At 39.0% G+C, this 18,494-nt stretch overlaps 1 long non-coding RNA gene and 1 pseudogene across 1 annotated transcript; one reads left to right on the top strand and one right to left on the bottom strand.

Moving 5' to 3' along the window:
- Nucleotides 1-3,044: 3,044 nt before the first annotated feature.
- Nucleotides 3,045-14,162, bottom strand: LOC126603459 (aminopeptidase M1-like; annotated as a pseudogene).
- On the top strand, nucleotides 7,116-7,938 carry LOC126603460 (uncharacterized). The gene is made up of 2 exons (XR_007616258.1): nucleotides 7,116-7,229; nucleotides 7,288-7,938. It is a non-coding gene; the product is annotated as an uncharacterized LOC126603460 (long non-coding RNA).
- Nucleotides 14,163-18,494: the final 4,332 nt, after the last annotated feature.

Below are 18,494 nucleotides of genomic sequence, written 5' to 3'. Positions count from 1 at the left end.
TACTTGGAACCTCCAACATATTAAGTATATCTAACATGCAACCCGTCCGGACGTTCAGATCAAATCTGAACATGAAAGACTCATTATGCTTTATGAAAATCCTTTGAAAAACCATGCAACCCTTAAGACGTGGTGTTCATCTTAAGTGAAATTACAATTATTAATCACAAGAAGTCAACGTCAATTTCAGGGAACCTTCCGACCAAAATTGCATCAAATTACTTTTCTAAAGATCCTAATGGTGATCAGGCATTAAGACAACTAGATAGTTTTTATCCCGGTGATTAACAATTCAAAGTATACATGCAATCAATCATAAGCAATTAAATAAAAATCACATATTCATGCTAAGGCTCAAGGCTTCGCCCTAGCAAAAGAAATTAGTTACGCATATTCATAATTAGAATCATAGAAAATATTATTAAGAAAATGATTGAAAACACCTTCAAGTAGAAAATCTCCAAAACCCTAGCAATTCTCTCTGTCTTCAAAATTGCATAAAATAAAGCGTCTTGAAAAACTGTAGACGGCCAAGCAATATATCTGCTAAGCCACCACACAAACCCTAAAAACAGGTCATTTATTCCCCCTAGGAAACTAAAATTAATAATCAAATAAAATAGGAAACATAACCCTAAATTAAATGGTAAAATTCGTCTACAATCTGAACAGCCACGTTTTGGACCCATAAGTTGCTCCAAAACCGGCCTAGTATTGGAATATTTTGAACACTTCTCCAGAAGGCCACGAACCCATCCGAGGTCATCTTGGGTTCCAAAAACGTAATTTAAGCCAAAAAACGTCATTTTCCAGCACCGCGCATCGTTCCTTTATTTTATCTCCAGAAAATAATCGCTTGGTGGAAACATCCCAAATTTTGATACGATCAAGCTAATTGACTCATGAATGTTCTCCAACTTGAATTACTCCAAAATTTGTCCATATGATCCTGTTTTGCTCCAGAGGAAGTCAAAAGTCCTATATTGAAAATACAATTCAAAGCATCAAAATTCTTCCAAAATATTAACCAAAATATACTAAGATTAGGGTAAAATATATAATATAAAATCTACTCATCATATACCATAAAGTCAATAAAATTCTCAAGTAGATGAGGATGTGGGTGAGGGTTGGTACAGTATTGTCATATGTTCAGATTAGGACTTTTTTTGTGGGATATTAACTAGGAGAAGGGGATGGATTTATGACTCCATGGTGTACGTTAATTGATTTATTGTTGCTATTCTACTGCAGGACAACTGGTTACTGTTAACTGCAGATTATTCTCAGATAGAATTGCGGCTGATGACACATTCTCTAAAGACTCTGCACTCATTGAACTCCTTAGTAATCCCCATGGTGATGTCTTCACCATGATAGTGTTGTGCTTAAGTCCGTTCGTTAGTGCGGAAACGAGATTCAGATTACAATTTCACAAAATCACACTCAGTTGAACAGAATAAAATACAAGAAATAAAGACACTAAGAAATTTACGAGGTTCAACAAAAACATGCCTACGTCCCCGGAGAGATATTGCTCTTCACTATGAATAACAGTAAAAGTACACATGAGTTAAATCAACATAACCCAATCTCGAATCTCTTGCACACCCACTCATAGAATTTTCCCAATAGCCTCACTCTACCCCAAAAGTTCTTTCACTAGAATACTTTTCACTCTAACTCTCTTGATTTTCTCTCAACCCATGTTCAACCTTTCTCATGGGAGAGCCGAATGCTCTCTCCATCTTGGATGCTTTCCTGATGCAAACATTGTCCCTCTGCAAGCACTCATAATGCAAGCATTTCCTTGCATCACTCATAATGCAAGCATTTCCTTGCATTAAATAAAGGCCAAGCCATCATCACATTTCTTCATAATCATAAAAGCAAAAGCAACCACCTTTTTCTATTTTCTTACAAGCATCATCATTGTGTCTTTGATCATGATAATGTCTACCAAACTTTTCTTTGTTTAGTTTATTAGCCGAAAGACATTTGACTTGTTGTCTACTTTTGCTTTTACTTTGCAGCCCACCCCATGTGATATTTCCATCGAAAGCAAACATATGCCACTTCATTGTTGCCAGCTCAAAATATGAGCCAATCACAACAGATGGGATTCCAGAAGAGTCTGTTAGTTCCCTTGTAATACAATGCTGTAAACATTTATTTGAAGCTATTCAACTGTTCATTATGTGCATTATTGTGCCTAGATACATCAAAACCCTTCAGGGAAGAAAGCGCTTTATGTCAAAAATAAAACTTGGGAATAGTAAAGAAAAGTCGAAGGCTCAGAGACAAGCTGTGAATTCTATATGTCAGTCAGGTATGACTTTTTCCCTCCCTTCTGTGGGGATGAGGAGTGTGGGTGTTTAAGGGTAATCACTAAAGTGTAGTATTTTTCTCTGATGTCTTCCTTTCACAGGGATCTGCTGCTGACATAATTAAGATTGCAATGATAAATATATATATTCCGTGATAGTTGAAGGTGTTGAAAGGCCTGATTCTTCTTCTCACCCTGCAACAAAGTTACACGTACTGAAGGGCCGCTGCTGAATTTTATTACAGGTTGGTTTTGGAAATTCTGTTTACAATTCTATAATTTTATGTTCTTTGGTCAATTTGAAAAGTAGAGGAAGATATTAATAAACTAAAATATTTAACATCTTGTTAGCTTTGTTAATTAAATATAATTTTGCTTCATTTACATGGCAACTCATGTAACAATGTTTGTTGGTTGTTTCTAACCAGGTGCATGATGAATTAGTACTGGAAGTTGATCCTGTTGTGATAAATGAGGCTGCTTTGCTGCTACAGACGAGCATGGAAAATGCTGTTTCGCTTCGTGGTATAATTCTAAAGTTTCTGGAACATTGCTTAATGCTCGACAATTTGAGGACATTTGTTTGCTGTACCTAATTTAAGTACTCGTTGTCCAGTTCCGTTGCATGTCAAACTGAAAGTTGGAAGATCGTGGGGTTCCCTGCAACCTTTTCAGGGCGACCAATATAAAGATAAAGCTGTTGTGCCTGAACCATAGATTTTACCAAAGGTGTGTTGTTGCTGTTGATCTGAAAAAGTAAAACTTTCTTACATTGGATGGCGGTGAGTGATGGCCTTACTACCAATCTATGTACTTCTTGTTGTCAAAAGAAATGTTCTACGGCATGTTTTCTAGTCATTTTGCAGCTCTAATTTTTTTTTACATGTTCTGATGATATATATAATACACAGGGAAATTCACTATGTACTCTGGCTAACCGATGCTTTCCTTGGAAAGATGCTGGACTGCACTGTGACTTATGAGCATGTCAGTCAAAGTTCAATTTTGCAATTATGTCCGCCATCGGCTCACATCATCTATAAGTTCTTGAAGAAAATTTGCAGAGCGGTCGCTCAGGTTTATGAACTTGTGAGATCCTCTCTCAGTATGTTCCAAGATAAAATAGCATCCAAAAGTGGTCTACGGGCAGCTATGCTTCAAGCTTTTGTATGCTAAGTTTTATGATGCACTATGTGATAATGCACTGGTTTTCATAACGTAGTGATCCGGGTTGGGGCTGTCCAAAATGTTCAGATCTGAGAATGTCATCTGTTGCTGAATGTAGTGAGCACAGAAGAACCACCTGGAATAGAAACACTATGCTAAGTGACCAGGTAGAACTGACGGGTTCAGGGATCGTAAGCTCCTGATTTCTTGAACCAGACCAATAGTGTCCTCGAAAAGAAAATGGCAGATGGCAATGGTTCGTGGCTGAACTTTGAGAAATCTGAAGACAGCGTGCTTTGGGTTCCATTTCGATGTCTCTGCACATTGAAAACTGCTAGCTTTATCGTTCATGTTGTCATCACTTTCCAGAGACAGCGTACTTGTAGTCGAGCTTATGACAAACAATTCTTTCGTCACCTGCCAGGTGATAAAACGATAGAATCATCATTCATTGTATCAGATGTTTTTAGTCTTCGATTGTACAGATGTATCTCATCAACTCAATATATCACATGTATCAAATGTATTCATTGTACAGCATGATTATATAATACACACCTTATGCCTCTGATGAGTTATCGAGGCCGTTCACTTCAGTCGTCTTCTCTGCCTACGCCTCTTTCACACCGTCTTTTTTTCCGATCCTGCTTACCCTTGCAAGCGTGTCCCACCGCGTCAACCATTTCTACCAATCCTCCTGCTGCTGACCGTCTTCCTTTCTGCTTCCTGAGATCGTTCTAGTTTTGAAGAGCCACCGTTTGATTGCTTGTGTTGACGGATCTCTCCCCTGCCCACCTGAATTCCTCAAAGACGACGACAAAGGAAATGATACTCATCTTCACTCCAGGCACTCCTTTTTTCACCTCTGTCGACACTGCTTAAATATTTCTTCGGACGTGGAAAGTTTAACCTTAATTTGAACTAACGCACCAATTTTTGGGATTAATTATGTGCAAAACTTGCAGCCCCTTTCATAAGCATGCATCCCCTTCGACACCTAAACCCTAATATGTCACTTTCTTCACATGCAAGTCACTTGTTTCATTCGATTTTTTAGTTCTCTCGGTTATAGCACGTAGGGTTTGCATTCTCAACTTTCACACCAACGCACTCCGAGTGAGGTCAGCATATCGATTGACCGATTTAGCTGTCTAGTTTAGTAAATCTAAGGATGCAAATACGACAATTAAAAAAGCAACCATGACATCACCTGCCACATGAATAAGTTTTGTCTCTCTATGAAATAGATCAAAAATTATGTGTCTCGAAAATATAGTCTTATAATTTGACAGTGCATTTATATTTATCCATGTCCCATTATTCTTCTTTAGGAAAATATGTAACTTGCATAATAACTGAGGAAAATCCAGACCCATTTTTTCTATCAAAGCTAGTATTTCCTGTGCCAACTCCTTCAAAACATCGGCAAGATCTTTCTCACCCTTAACACTCTGAACCCACTTGGCATTGATCCACACCCTGTTGAAGAATCAACACCAGCCCAAAAGGCCCATATTTAATTAAGCCCAGTTTATTTGTGCATAAATTCCTACATAACTCTAGAATAAGAAGTTGGTTAACAAACCAAATTCTAGAGTAATCTAAAACACTAAGGCCCTGTTTGGCACACCGTATAAGGCACCGGATAGTACTAATAATACGGTGTACGGTGTTTGGTGTTGTTTGGATTAAATAGGCACCGGATTAAATAATCCGGGCCCACGTTTTTTATCCGGCGCTTACCCGACTGCTTATACCGTCTAAATTCACGGTATAATTTAGTCGGCCTCGCTCTCCTTCCTCTCCGCTCGCTCTCCGCTCGAACTCGACCCCTTCTCTCTCGCCCTCTAGAACTCGACCCTTCTCACTCGCCTTCTCGAACTCGACCAACTCTACCATTTTCAGCTCTGCTGTACCGAAGTAGCAGATTTTGGCGCCGAGCACAAGGTGGTCATACTCGGAGACGATGATGCTGGAGCTCTTGATGTGGTTGTGGACGAATGTAGAGTCAAGGCCGGAGCAGTGGTGGATGTAATCGAGGCCGTGGGCGAGGTCGGTAGCGATCTGCATCCGGGAGAGCCACGACGACAGGATGGTGTAGCTTGGGTTCTTCGGGTTGCGGGACTTGCGCTGGAAGACGATAGCATCTTCGGAGCGGATGGAGCAGCGCCAAGAGGAGGATGAGAAGCGGTGGTGGGGGACGAAGTTGGAGGTCGCGGAGCGGATCTCAGAGAGGTCGTAGATTTGGGGGTTCTGAGAGATGGAGGATTTAAAGGATTTGAGGGAGGCGACGGAGGAGGAGGTGGAGGATTTGGAGAAGTTGTAGCTGGAGTGGTCGATGCTGGTGCAGAAAATGGTGGAGCAGACGAAGAAAAAGAATGGAGAGAGGGAGGGATTTGGGGGTTGCAGAGGAGAGATCTGGGAAAATAGATGATTTCTGTTTTTTTTTAAATTTTATTTTAAGTTTGATTCTCCTATCCGATATAATACCAAACACTGTATAAATAATACGGTTAATAGTCTGATACTGCACCAAACGCCTGACTAATTTAGTCAGTACTATTCGGTGACTATTTATACTATCAGACAGAAATAGTCAGTACAGTCCGACCTGCCAAACGAGGCCTAAAGAATAATCTAGATGGGCATTCTTAGCCAAGTAATAAAGTCGGCTATTAAGAATGGCTTGTATGTCAGTGCAGTGTGTGCATGAATATGCACTAGAAAGTGCTAGTGAAGTCGGCAAACATGCCTATAAATATGGGTGTGGTGCTATGCAACCAATCAATCAAGAAATAACCAATCAAGAAGAAGTAAGAATAGTCTTGTAGGAGTGTGAGTGATCTAGAGTGTCTTTAGAAAGCGAGTGAGTGTCATTGCTTCTAAAGTTGTGTCCTTGTGAGTGTTGTAATATTTTGTGTGTGTAATACAAGTAATTTGTTTACTTATGTTGTCTCTCCAACACTTGTGTTAGAGTTGTGTACTCTGAGTTTTCCTCAACAATTGGTATCAGAGCGGTACGATTAGGGACCGTTTCTAGTGAAGCTTTTTAGAATCGTGAGAAGTTTAGTACTTCGCAAGATTGTTGACTAGTCTTGTTCGGCTTATCGAAGTTCTGCTGACACGATGGGAGATCTTCAAGTTGTTGGAGGAATAAAAAAGTTGAACAACAAAAATTACAACACATGGGCGACGTGTATGGAGTCTTACCTACAAGGCCAAGATCTTTGGGATGTCGTCGGCGGTAATGAAGTTACGCAGCCGGAAGAGGACACCAACGGCGCTCTGTGAAAGTGGAAGATCAAGGCAGGGAAAGCCATGTTCGCCCTAAAAACCGTAGTTGAGGATGACATGTTGGAGCACATACGGAAGGCTAAGACACCAAAAGAAGCGTGGGATACCTTCGCCACACTCTTTTCAAAGAGGAACGATACAAGACTCCAGCTTCTCGAGAACGAGTTGTTATCAGTGGCCCAACGAGACATGACGATTGCCGAATATTTCCACAAGGTAAAGTCTATTTGCCGTGAAATTTTTGAGTTAGATCCTCAATGTACTATGAGTTTTCCTCAACACACCCGCTCAACGCTCTGCTTCAAGGTTCTAGTTATCGAGGGGATACGATGGACTTTGAAGAACTCATCTACATCTTTAACCTTCTCAAATGACGCTAGCTGCGTAGCAAGGAAGGTAATTACACAAGGATACAAGGCCCCAGATACGAGAACAATTAAAAGTTTCGAGAGAGAGAGAGAGAGAGAGAGAGAGAGAGAGAGAGAGAGAGAGAGAGAGAGAGAGAGAGAGAGAGAGAGAGAGAGAGAACGAACCGGTGAAACAATTTCACTGACAATCTGAGTAATTAGAAATCCAGAACACAAGGTTTTTGACATGTGCTCCCAGTTATCCTGTGTTTCGGATATCATCCCCGAAGGCAAAATGAACCATATTAACAAGACCAGGAAAGAAACCAAATCCATGAATGTGGGTACGTACATTTCATAGTATGCATGCTCATTAGAAACTAGTGGTATTGAGAGTTACCTTCAGCCACGTCCAAGCTGTTTCCCGTCCTTCCCTACTAACTGAGGACAGCACAGCGGAAGCATCCTGATGGCGTACCTATATACATAGATGGCAATCGATGGGATTAAACCCAGTATCGTCAATCACAATTGGTTTGAGATACTCTAATGTTGTGGTACCTAATTACAATTTAAACCTGCAATTAAGAGAGACAATCAGAAATACCTCAGAAGTCAACAAAAAGTTGAGAACTTCCAGTGTTATGTTCGGATCTGGACAAGATGCTAGTGATCCTACAGGCACAAACAGATACATTATTATTCCAACGACATAACAAACTCAGATGTTGGATCAACATCCTTAATTGTACAAATTAATCTGTAGTATTACTTAAAATGCGAGATTTCTCCTCGCTCAGATCAGTCTCTCTGTAAACTCTAAGAAGAGATTCGTAGCCCCATCTGTCAGACATGTTTATTCTTTGCATTACTGCCACATACACTGCCTGCAGTGCAAGAATTAAGAGTTACTAATAATGATGATCAACAGAGAATTAAAAGGTGTTTAATTAATGGTTTACAACAAAACAAACCTTTCTTATGTCAGGATGAAGAAGAGGCGTATTTCTGTCATCTAAGAATTCATGAAAACGCCTACTTGCTTCGTTTATTGTCGGGCCATGTCCAAACACAGCAAGGGCAATTAAAACTTCTTCTCTCAACATTGCATCTAAATGGCTTTCACCCGGTTTAGGCTCCCAGCCAAGCTTCCTGGAAACAAAACCAAATTTAAATATACAAATAAACGAAAAGAAAGAACCAAAATTGTGGATAGTTTGGGAGTGTTAAAACATTTTGCTCCAGCCCTATTGTCATCACACAAGCGTATTTACCCAGACAGTATGCATGAATACCAATTTGTCGATATGCCATGAAATCATGTAACGATATCATTGTAGGCAGTACCAACTGGACGCCCATTTTTATTTATTAAAGAACCGATGTCTGCGTAAAGAATTTTTATCTAGCTAGGTACTTGGCCAGTTGAGGGAAGAAAAAGAAAAAGAGAACAAGCTTACTCTGCAGAGTACTGAAAAAGGCCAAGAAAGAACTGATTAATAAGATCCAGTAGATCCGGTACAGCATCAGCTGCAATTCTTGCCAGCTTATAAGATATCAGTGAAAGGTGAAAACATGAATTACACTAAGGCTATAAGTCCGGAAAATTAACACAATGCAGAGGTGATCATTACAGTAATCAAGAGCAGCTTACAGAGGGCGAACGAGTCATCCAAAATTCCCGTTGAAGGAAAAGAAATGATGAAAACTGAACTGAATACTTCCAATTTCACTATCGAAGAGATAAACAAGTGTGTGAGCATAAAAACGTGATTACCATATCTGTCAGTTGCAGACAAGTGTTTCTTTTCTATAGCATATCCAATAGCAGCTAAAAGTTCCTCGTCATATTTCACCCTGTAAAAACCAGTCTGATACACATTGACTTTTATCCAACTCGATCTTGTCTTTGCTATGGAGCAACCCAAAACTTCCTTTACGTCAAGAGTTTCAGACTTATTTCGTAGCAAGAAGTTCTTGCGTGCATCATAGGAGCCACAAACATAATAGTATTGGCACAATCCATTGCCCATTGCCTTGGGAACCACTCAAGTAGAATTGTGTCTACCATTTATTAATCAACTTATTAGATCTTTGTACCATGGAATAAAACCTAAATGAACGATTTAAAAACTTTAAAAAAGTGCATTAGACCTCTGAGATGTTCGTTTAGAATTTCATCTGATAGTCAAACAAGATTTTCAAGGAAGGCAACATATGGAAAAACCTGATCAAATTCCAATTTCTGATCTTTGACTTCGACAGATATAACAGGGTAACCCTTTTGTTGTGTCCATGAATTCATTAGCTTGTTCACTGGTTCACCCGATCCCTCCTAAAGGGCAGCCCATAAATCTTCTGTCTTTGCATTTGATGAAGCATACTTTTTTATGTACGAAGCAAGTGACCTCTGGACGCATGAAAAAATAGCAGGCAGTTAACTCTGTAACTTTCATGAGAAACGTATTTGATAACCAATACGAACCAGAAGACGTGTGAACAAAAATCTCAAAGAATAATCATTTTTCAGGATATATCCTCTTTTAATCCTGCATGCCTTGAAGCCTTTATTTTTTGGAAATTTGCATGGAATAAATGTAAAAAAAATCTCATAAATAAGATTGTTGGTTTAGTCGTCAAGGACAATTGCTAACAAACCAAAAGACCAACCTGGAAGCATTCGGCACCGAGATAGGTTTGTAGTATCCTAACAACAGAAGTTCCCTTATCATAACATATTGCATCAAATATTTCATGAAGCTCGGAAGCACGATTAATATCCACCTAGCCAAAAAAAGGGAATAAGGTGTACAAGAAATACTACAAATGTGAAAGTATACGTGCATATTTCTATTTAAAGCCTGTTATGCAGGTGATCAAGGTCCTACGCCGCGAAAAATAAAACTTCAGACAAAGAATAAAAAATCTGTGGAAGACCTAGTCCACTTTGACGTACCTCAATGGCATGAGAGTCTTCAAGCCCGTCCAACTTAAGACCCCCACCCCCACTAACTTCAATGCGAAGAAACTGAGTCCATATTTTCCACTCTGGGAACAAGATGTCTATATAACTAAATAGCTCACCTAATGACGTCAAAACAAGAACTTTAAGTCTAAAAGCATGTAAAATAACAAGTACAACAAATGAAGAAAGTGATACCCATGATGCAAATGCCTCGTTTAGCCATAAATCCGTCCACCATTCCATCGTCACAAGATTGCCAAACCATTGGTGTGCCAATTCATGTGCCACGACAGTTGCAACCTTCCACAAAAACAAAATGAAATGGTTAAGGTTAAAAAACAATAGCTAGAATGAAGCTAAATTATGAAAACAAGATTGACATTCAGTATGTGTATGTTACCATTTACTTGTTGGCAGCTGAAGAGTTATGTTCATCAAAGAGCAAAAGCGTTTCTTGGTATGTAACTAAACCATAGTTCTCCATGGCGCCAAAAAAATCAGGGATTGCAACCATATCTAATTTTGGCAAGGGGTATGGCACAGCAAAGAAACTGTAGAACTTTTTTTGTCATTGATTTCATATCAAATGATAAACAATTGAACATAAGCACGGAAGGGGAAAAAAATCAGAGAAAGGATTCATTGAGTTATTTTGAGATCCATAAACATACTCTCTGTAAAATTCAAGAGCGCTGACAGCAAAGTTCAGAGCAAACGCCCCTTGGTTTGCTTTACCAACTTGACAATATACCCGCACTTTGACTCCTGTGAGGAGATGGAATATGACACTGTCAAGAAACGGTTACTAACAAATACAGAACAAGAGATGTTGTGTATGAGTTTTACCATCAGATGTATGATCTTCAATGTAATCAAACAACCCAACAACAATGGCCACCAAGTATGTCGACATGATAGGTGACTCTTCATACAAAACAGTCTTCAGATGTCCATCCACTTTTTCTTCAATAATGGGCATGTTGGTCAGTGCAATTAATTCAGATGGAACGTCATCCAGTCTAATCTTAAATGTAGCCTGCCAATCAAAGTTCCAATCGATAAGAATAAATGGGGTAAATTCAAACAATCCTAGTAAAACAATCTAACAAGAACTTAAGGAATGATTTCTTATCCCATAAAAACCTATCTTTCTTCTGAGACTCAAAGCTGCGATTAAGAAGTGCGAAAGTATCCATATTGATTTCACAAAATGACTAGATACAAACATATATCAAGATTTATTCAACTAATTCAACTATCAGAGAGAAAAATCGAGAGCGACCTTCCAAGCAGGTTCATCCCAACACGGAAAGCAACGCCTGGGATCAACCGGTTGAAATTGTGTAGCAGCCATATATTTCTTCTCACCGTTATGCTCATACATACTGCACAGGATAAATCAAATTTTACCACTGAAATATAATAGGCACATTGAAAAATCAAAAGTTGATAAACAAACAGGATAACGAATCCGGAACTCAAGGAGCATTACACTCTATGGAATCCCTGCATCTTGTCATCCAGAATTCCTTCAAATAAAATAGCCAAAATTCCCCTTCCAATCGGAATGTCTCCCCAAACTCCAAAAGCAAAATCTCATCTCAATAGCCACTTAAGCCTTTAATTCCTCCGGTTATGTCAATGACTGTTGTCTTGTACTCCAAACAAGGCAGTAAAAGTTGAAAATTAATGTTATTATTAGCATCTTAATGCCACTTAGTATTACGGTTAGTGATATTCCTATTCACTTGTAAGTAATAGGTTTTATATTCGATTCTTGCCAAGGTGAATTTGAACCACATTATTGATGACTAGCCCAATGTGAGGGTGAGGCTTAGCTCACTCCTGTACCCCTTAGTGTATATATAATATCGTTTGTTAAAAAAAAAAAAAATTAGCATCTTAATATGTAGCAAGAATGCCACTTAGTATTACGGTATAATAATATTTCTCTTCTCTTCTCTTGTAAGTGACAGATCTTAGGTTCGATTCTCGTCAAAAGTGAGTTTGAACCACATTATTGCTTACCCATTGTGAGGCTAAACCCACCTCTCCCCCTCAGTGTAAATAATATCGTTTGTTAAAAAAAAAAAATGTAACAAGGATAGGGGAGCGGGGATTTGGGAGGGGAGTTCGGCCATTCATGAAAACTCAAAATTTATGCTACAATTGAAAAATATTAAAATTATATTTTTAACCTTAAAAATATTTAAAATGGAAAATGTTATTAGCACTCCATAAATCTCATTTTATACTTCAATGTTTTTTTTTTAATTATAGAAAATTTGGAGTACAAATGATATTTTTGGAGTGTCAATAAAAATTCTTTTTTTTTTAGTACATCGATATTTTTACACTAGGGGAGGGGGAGTTCGACTAAGTCATACAATGAGCAACCTAATTTGGTATCGAATTTGTCATCCACGAGATTCAAACACTTCCAAATAAAGAGGAATATCACCAAATCGTAGTACTGAGTGATAATAACAATTCATTTTAAAACATAGTAAATATTGAAATGATTACATTAATTAAATGGGAACATTTCTACTCACCAGTCTAAACTTTTGTCTCTGCTCACCGTCACCTAATGAGCTTGCCACGTGTCCTGTTTAATACCCTGGTTAACTTGAAATTAAATGATGCCTTTTAATTTTTGAAAAGATTTAAAAATGTAAAACTAATTTTTGGAAAAAGATAAAGAATTCAAAAGTCACCCACTATACTGTTCTCTCTCTTTTCCGTCATTCCACCTGTTTCCTATCCCAACAAGTAGAAATCCTAACAAGCAGTAAACCCAGATAAATTCTTGAGCTCTAATAAAATTTCCACTTCCTTCAGCAATACTTTAGCATGTGGATCCATAGAAGCCTGAACGCAACCCTCACTTCAAAGTTTAATGTGTAGGGTAAAAAACACTCTCGTTTCGGGTGGTCGTATCGGAGACGGAGAGTACATATATATGTGCTTTGGTGTTTCCTCGATTCAGGATTGAATAAATTGATCGGTGCTTCATAACTTGAATTTATATAATCAATCCATCCAGTTATTAATTATTTGAAAGCATGAACAGAACAGCAGGAGCACTTAAAGGAAATTAAAACAATTAATCGAGGAGTGTCTGCTTTCAAATTAGGCATCCTAGTTAATTGCATGGATGATCAGATGAGATCAGTAGTATATAATACACCTTGGAGGAATCTGTGTGAGTGAAAAAGACGGAAGCGGCATTGACGGAGAGCTCGGCAGCGTTGAGGACGATGAACCGGGTCTCGGAGACGATGTCGACGAGAATGGCGACGGAGCCGCTGAATTTGCAAGCTTTGAGGTCTGGCTTCAGCCTTAAGTCGTACCGTTTCGGCAAGGCGAATTTCGGAAGCCGAGGCTGCCCTTTGAATTGCTCCATGTTAGTATGTTACTGCTTACTAGTACTCACTACTCAGAGGGGCCTCGTGCGATTCGAAGAAGACGACCTGAAACCCAACCCAATGTTTCTATTTTGTGGACGACGTTGTCTTAGTTTTATTTTGATACGCGGCATAATCTTCCGAGTAAGGCGACCGCCTAGGACATCCTATTTTTTGGGGCTCCAATTTTTTTTTAATATATCTATTTCTCTTATAAATAGGATAAAAGTCAAATACATGACATAGAAAGCATGCTGGTGTAGTGGAACAGGCGTAGTTGTTGCTTGTATATCTCTATTTTTTTTATATTAATTTTTAATTGTATTTGATGCATAAATATATTTGGGGTAAATGACAAAAAATTACCTCAATTATTGGTCTCACTACACTATCATACCTTATCTATTAAAATTGACAATGTCATACCACATCTCTAGAATTTGGTCCATTATACATTCCTTAGCTTGGTTGTGAATTTCTCGGTTAAATGATGATATGGCTTGATTTGGATTCCACAATCTATTAAAAAATTAATAAAAATAATAATTTACCCTTAAAAAAACAAAAAAAAAACAAAAAACAAAAAACCAAACACCCTATCTTCCCCGACCCCTTCCCCGCAACTCAAATCCAAAACCCATATCCCTTCTCTTTCCCCTTCCCTGCAACCCCCAACCCCTTCCTTACTCACGCCAACATCTCCCCCCCCCCCCCAAAACCCACCTCTCCCCGCCTTCCCTGCAACCTAAACCCGCCAACCCATTCCGAAAGCCAGCACTCATAATCTTGCATCCCAACAAAACTGAGTGGATCCAGTTCGACACGGCGATTGAAGCAGCCAAGGCTTACGATCGAGCAGCATTCAAGCTTCGGGGCGCCAAAGCGATCCTCAACTTCCCTCATAACTAGCTGTCCCAATTCTAATCTCAAACACACGCGAGCTTCCCTCGCACCTTTCAATCACCCACATGTCTCCTCTCCTCTCACTGTAGTATCAGGCTATTCAAAACCAGTACATTTCTCCTCTCTTAGCTCTCTCCCTAGGGTTTCCCTCTCTCCAATGGCGTCATTGCAGAGCCAACTCTCTGTCGTTTCTTCGATTGCCTCGCGCTGTTCGTCTCCGTCTTCACCGCCATCGTCGTCCTTCTATTCAATCGCTGCCACTCCGCTGGTCCCCGTTGGCAGGTCGCCGGAAATGCTTCGGAGAGGGGATGATCGACTAATGTACCTGCAGATCCTAATCCATCTCATTTTCTCTGTTTTCCCCAATTTTGAAATCTCAAGACACTTATGATTGACGCCGTGAGCTCAAGCCTCCTTATCGTTGTCGTCCATACAAACCCTACAAACGGTTTCAGTCTCTTGTGATTGACGCCGTGGGTTCTGTCTCGGGTCACGTCAGCATTTAATAAAAAAAGTAACAGAAAAACTGACGGATGTCTGACATTGGCACAAATTCATAAGAAGAGATATGACATTGTTATTTTTAAAAGATGAGGTATAAAAGTGTCGTAAGATCAATAGTTAAGGTAGTTTTTTGTAATTTACACATATATTTTTTATGTATTTAGCAGAATTTTTTCTACATATTAATGTATAAAGCGCCACGTGTCAATACATTTTATTACTTTAGAGCCCAATTCGAAAACTTATTTAGGGCCCCAATTCAAAGTGCTCTGCCAACATGCATGTATGTGACGGAAAAATGATCCTCGGCTGATCATTTTCCTAGGGATTTAGTAATTGTGTTCGTTCATCATACATCGTGAAGTTAGTTTTCGTTATGTACTATTTATATTTGAATTTTAAATTTTAAATTTTAAATAATTTCTAATCACATGATATACAATTAACGAATACGATTACAGAATTCCTAAAAAAATGATCCCGCAAGAATCATTTTCCGTATGTGATCGTTAGTTACTCAAAGTTGGCAGAGCACTTGTGCTCCCTTAAGCAACTTGCATGTACGTAGATCCTCAGTTTCTCACAGCTGTCACCAAGCCATGGACATTTGGACAAGATCTTATCTCAAAAGCAACATGCACGCTGTTCCGAAAAGCACTTCCAATGGTGTATCACACGGGAAAAGTACATAGTTACCTATGTGTATAATGTTTAAAAGATAAATACTACAATTAGTGATATTTTTTTCACTTATAAATGAGAAATTTTAGGTTTAATTTTTTATAAAGGTAAATTTGAACTACATTATTACTAGCTCTTATGTCTTAGCCTACTCTCTCTGTCTCTCACAGTAGATTGTTAAAAAAAATTTAAAATTATATTCTAATCATTGTCTAAGATTACTTTTTGAATAAAACCTTGTCTAAGATTAAAAACTAGGTAACTTTAACGAAAAAAACTCATGATACTGTTCACTTTAACGAAAAATCACATTTTTACACCAAAAAATCAATCATGGTACTATTTACTTTACCCTTTATTTTGTCCTTATCGGTAAAACTCAAAATTTTCAAATCATTTTCATTAAATTTTGTTAAAAAATCATTCTAATCCTTGGCATTTAATTATACTTTTTTAATATTAAATAGGTTGTAGTAATTATTGACTTTTTTGTTTGTAGGTTATATATTGATTCCCATAAATAATAAAAATGTTATTTATCATTGATGGTTATTGTTAAGTTTCCATAATAAAAGAAGTCATATATTATCATATATTTTTTTATTGTGCGTGAATTTCTCCATATATATGTATATGCATATTACGTACATATGTATGTTTATATACTATAGTTACGTACCGATACATTTGTATAGATACATTCGTATTAAAAGTTATGTATCGATATATTGTTACCAAAACTTATGAACCGATACTTCTGTACCTATGTGACACGCCCGACCCTGATATCCTCCAAACATCGGGGTAGGCACGTACTGGCCGACACTCGAAGGTGACGAAACCATAAAAGGATGCATGAGAACTAAAAACAAATACAACAACAACAACAACAACAACAACAAAGCCTTTTCCCACTAAGTGGGGTCGGCTATATGAATCCTAGAACGCCATTGCGCTCGGTTTTGTGTCATGTCCTCCGTTAGATCCAAGTACTCTAAGTCTTTTCTTAGAGTCTCTTCCAAAGTTTTCCTAGGTCTTCCTCTACCCCTTCGGCCCTGAACCTCTGTCCAGTAATGACATCTTCGAACCGGAGCGTTAGTAGGCCTTCTTTGCACATGTCCAAATCACCGGAACCGATTTTCTCTCATCTTTCCTTCAATTTCGGCTACTCCTACTTTACCTCGGATATCCTCATTCCCAATCTTATCCTTTCTCGTGTGCCCACACATCCCACGAAGCATCCTCATCTCCGCCACACCCATTTTTTGTACGTGTTGATGCTTCACCGCCCAACATTCTGTGCCATACAACATCGCTGTCCTTATTGCCGTCCTATAAAATTTTCCCTTGAGCTTCAGTGACCTATGACGGTCACACAACACGCCGGATGCACTCTTACACTTCATCCATCCAGCTTGTATTCTATGGTTGAGATCTCCATCTAATTCTCCGTTCTCTTGCACGATAGATCTTAGGTAGCGAAAACGGTCGCTTTTTGTGATCTTCGCTAGATTGCTCCGGTCATTAGTATGGATAAGTATATAAATGGATAGAGATAGGAAAGCGAACACAAGATGTACGTGGTTCACCCAGATTGGCTACGTCCACGGAATAGAGGAGTTCTCATTAATTGTGAAGGGTTTACACAAGTACATAGGTTCAAGCTCTCCTTTAGTGAGTACAAGTGAATGATTTAGTACAAATGACATTAGGAAATATTGTGGGAGAATGATCTCGTAATCACGAAACTTCTAAGTCTCGGAGTGTGGTATCGTCTTGACGTGCCTTATCTGTCTCATAGGTATATGGGGCATCTTCTCTGGAAGTACTCTTCCTCCATCCAGGGGTGGTATCTTTAAATGGTGGAGATGCATAAGGTAATGTATCAATTTCACTTGAAGCTTACTTGTAGTTTCAGGCTTGATCAAGCACGATACAAACCATGTAGTAGGAGTCCCCCAAGTCGCCGAGCTAGGGGATCTGCTGAAAGAGGTGACAGACAAGGTAAGCAATCATAGCTCCGTCTGATTGTTCACAGTCTCCCTATCTTGCAGGCAGCATGAAGGATAAAGAGAAGAAAATGAGAAGAGATGATATGAGATACTTTTGCTTTTGAAGAAGTAACTTTCCACAGGCTTATTCTTGAACTGAGCTGGAGGGTTTTCTGGTTTCCTCCAGAGTATAAGGCCGACTGAAGAATTTGAGGGTCAAAACAAGTCCATCAAATCTAGAGTACGTTCGACCCTGCTGATATGGGATACTTTTGCTTTGACAGAGTAATGGATGTATCGGCACGTGTGTTGTTACGCTTGTCTCCACATGCTTCCTTGTATCCTTCTCCCTTGCCCTATCTGTTCCTCAGGCAGATGCGGTATCTTCCCTGGAAGCATAAGATGTTGAAGATGAGTAATCGAGAGCAATGTCAGGTAAGTAATCAGGTAAGGGGTTCCAGGCAGTCAGTTCCTGGCTGGAAGCTTGATTCCAAGTACTGACTGATTGCTCTCTTTCTCCTTGTCTTGCAGATAAGAACAAGGTCAAAGGAAAAGACAGGGAAAAAGCATGATATGGGATACTCTTTCTTTTAACCCTGATGATATGAAATATTCTTGCTCTAGTATAGCTTGTTTGCAGAGGTATTATCGGGGGGAAAGAAAGCTGAATATTTCGAAAGGCTTCGTTGGGAGTGCCCTCTCAGATATGAAGAAGGGTTGAGCATTTTTGCAGGTCTGCCTGTCCGTTGGGGATGGAGGTCGACATATATAGGAGTCTCCTTAACAAGTAGTAATGCTATTCCTTTACCCTACTTGGTCATAGCACGGTAGTGGGAGCTGTCAGCTTCACATGTTTTAACGCTGTCAGAGCACTTTGAAAAAGTGGTTTGTGGTATCTGGAAAGCTGAT

This window comes from Malus sylvestris, chromosome 15 (assembly GCF_916048215.2).
Source record: "Malus sylvestris chromosome 15, drMalSylv7.2, whole genome shotgun sequence".
In the NCBI taxonomy this organism is placed as follows: domain Eukaryota; kingdom Viridiplantae; phylum Streptophyta; class Magnoliopsida; order Rosales; family Rosaceae; genus Malus; species Malus sylvestris.
Note: the sequence above shows the minus strand (reverse complement) of the source record. Positions and strands in the feature narration are given on the sequence as shown.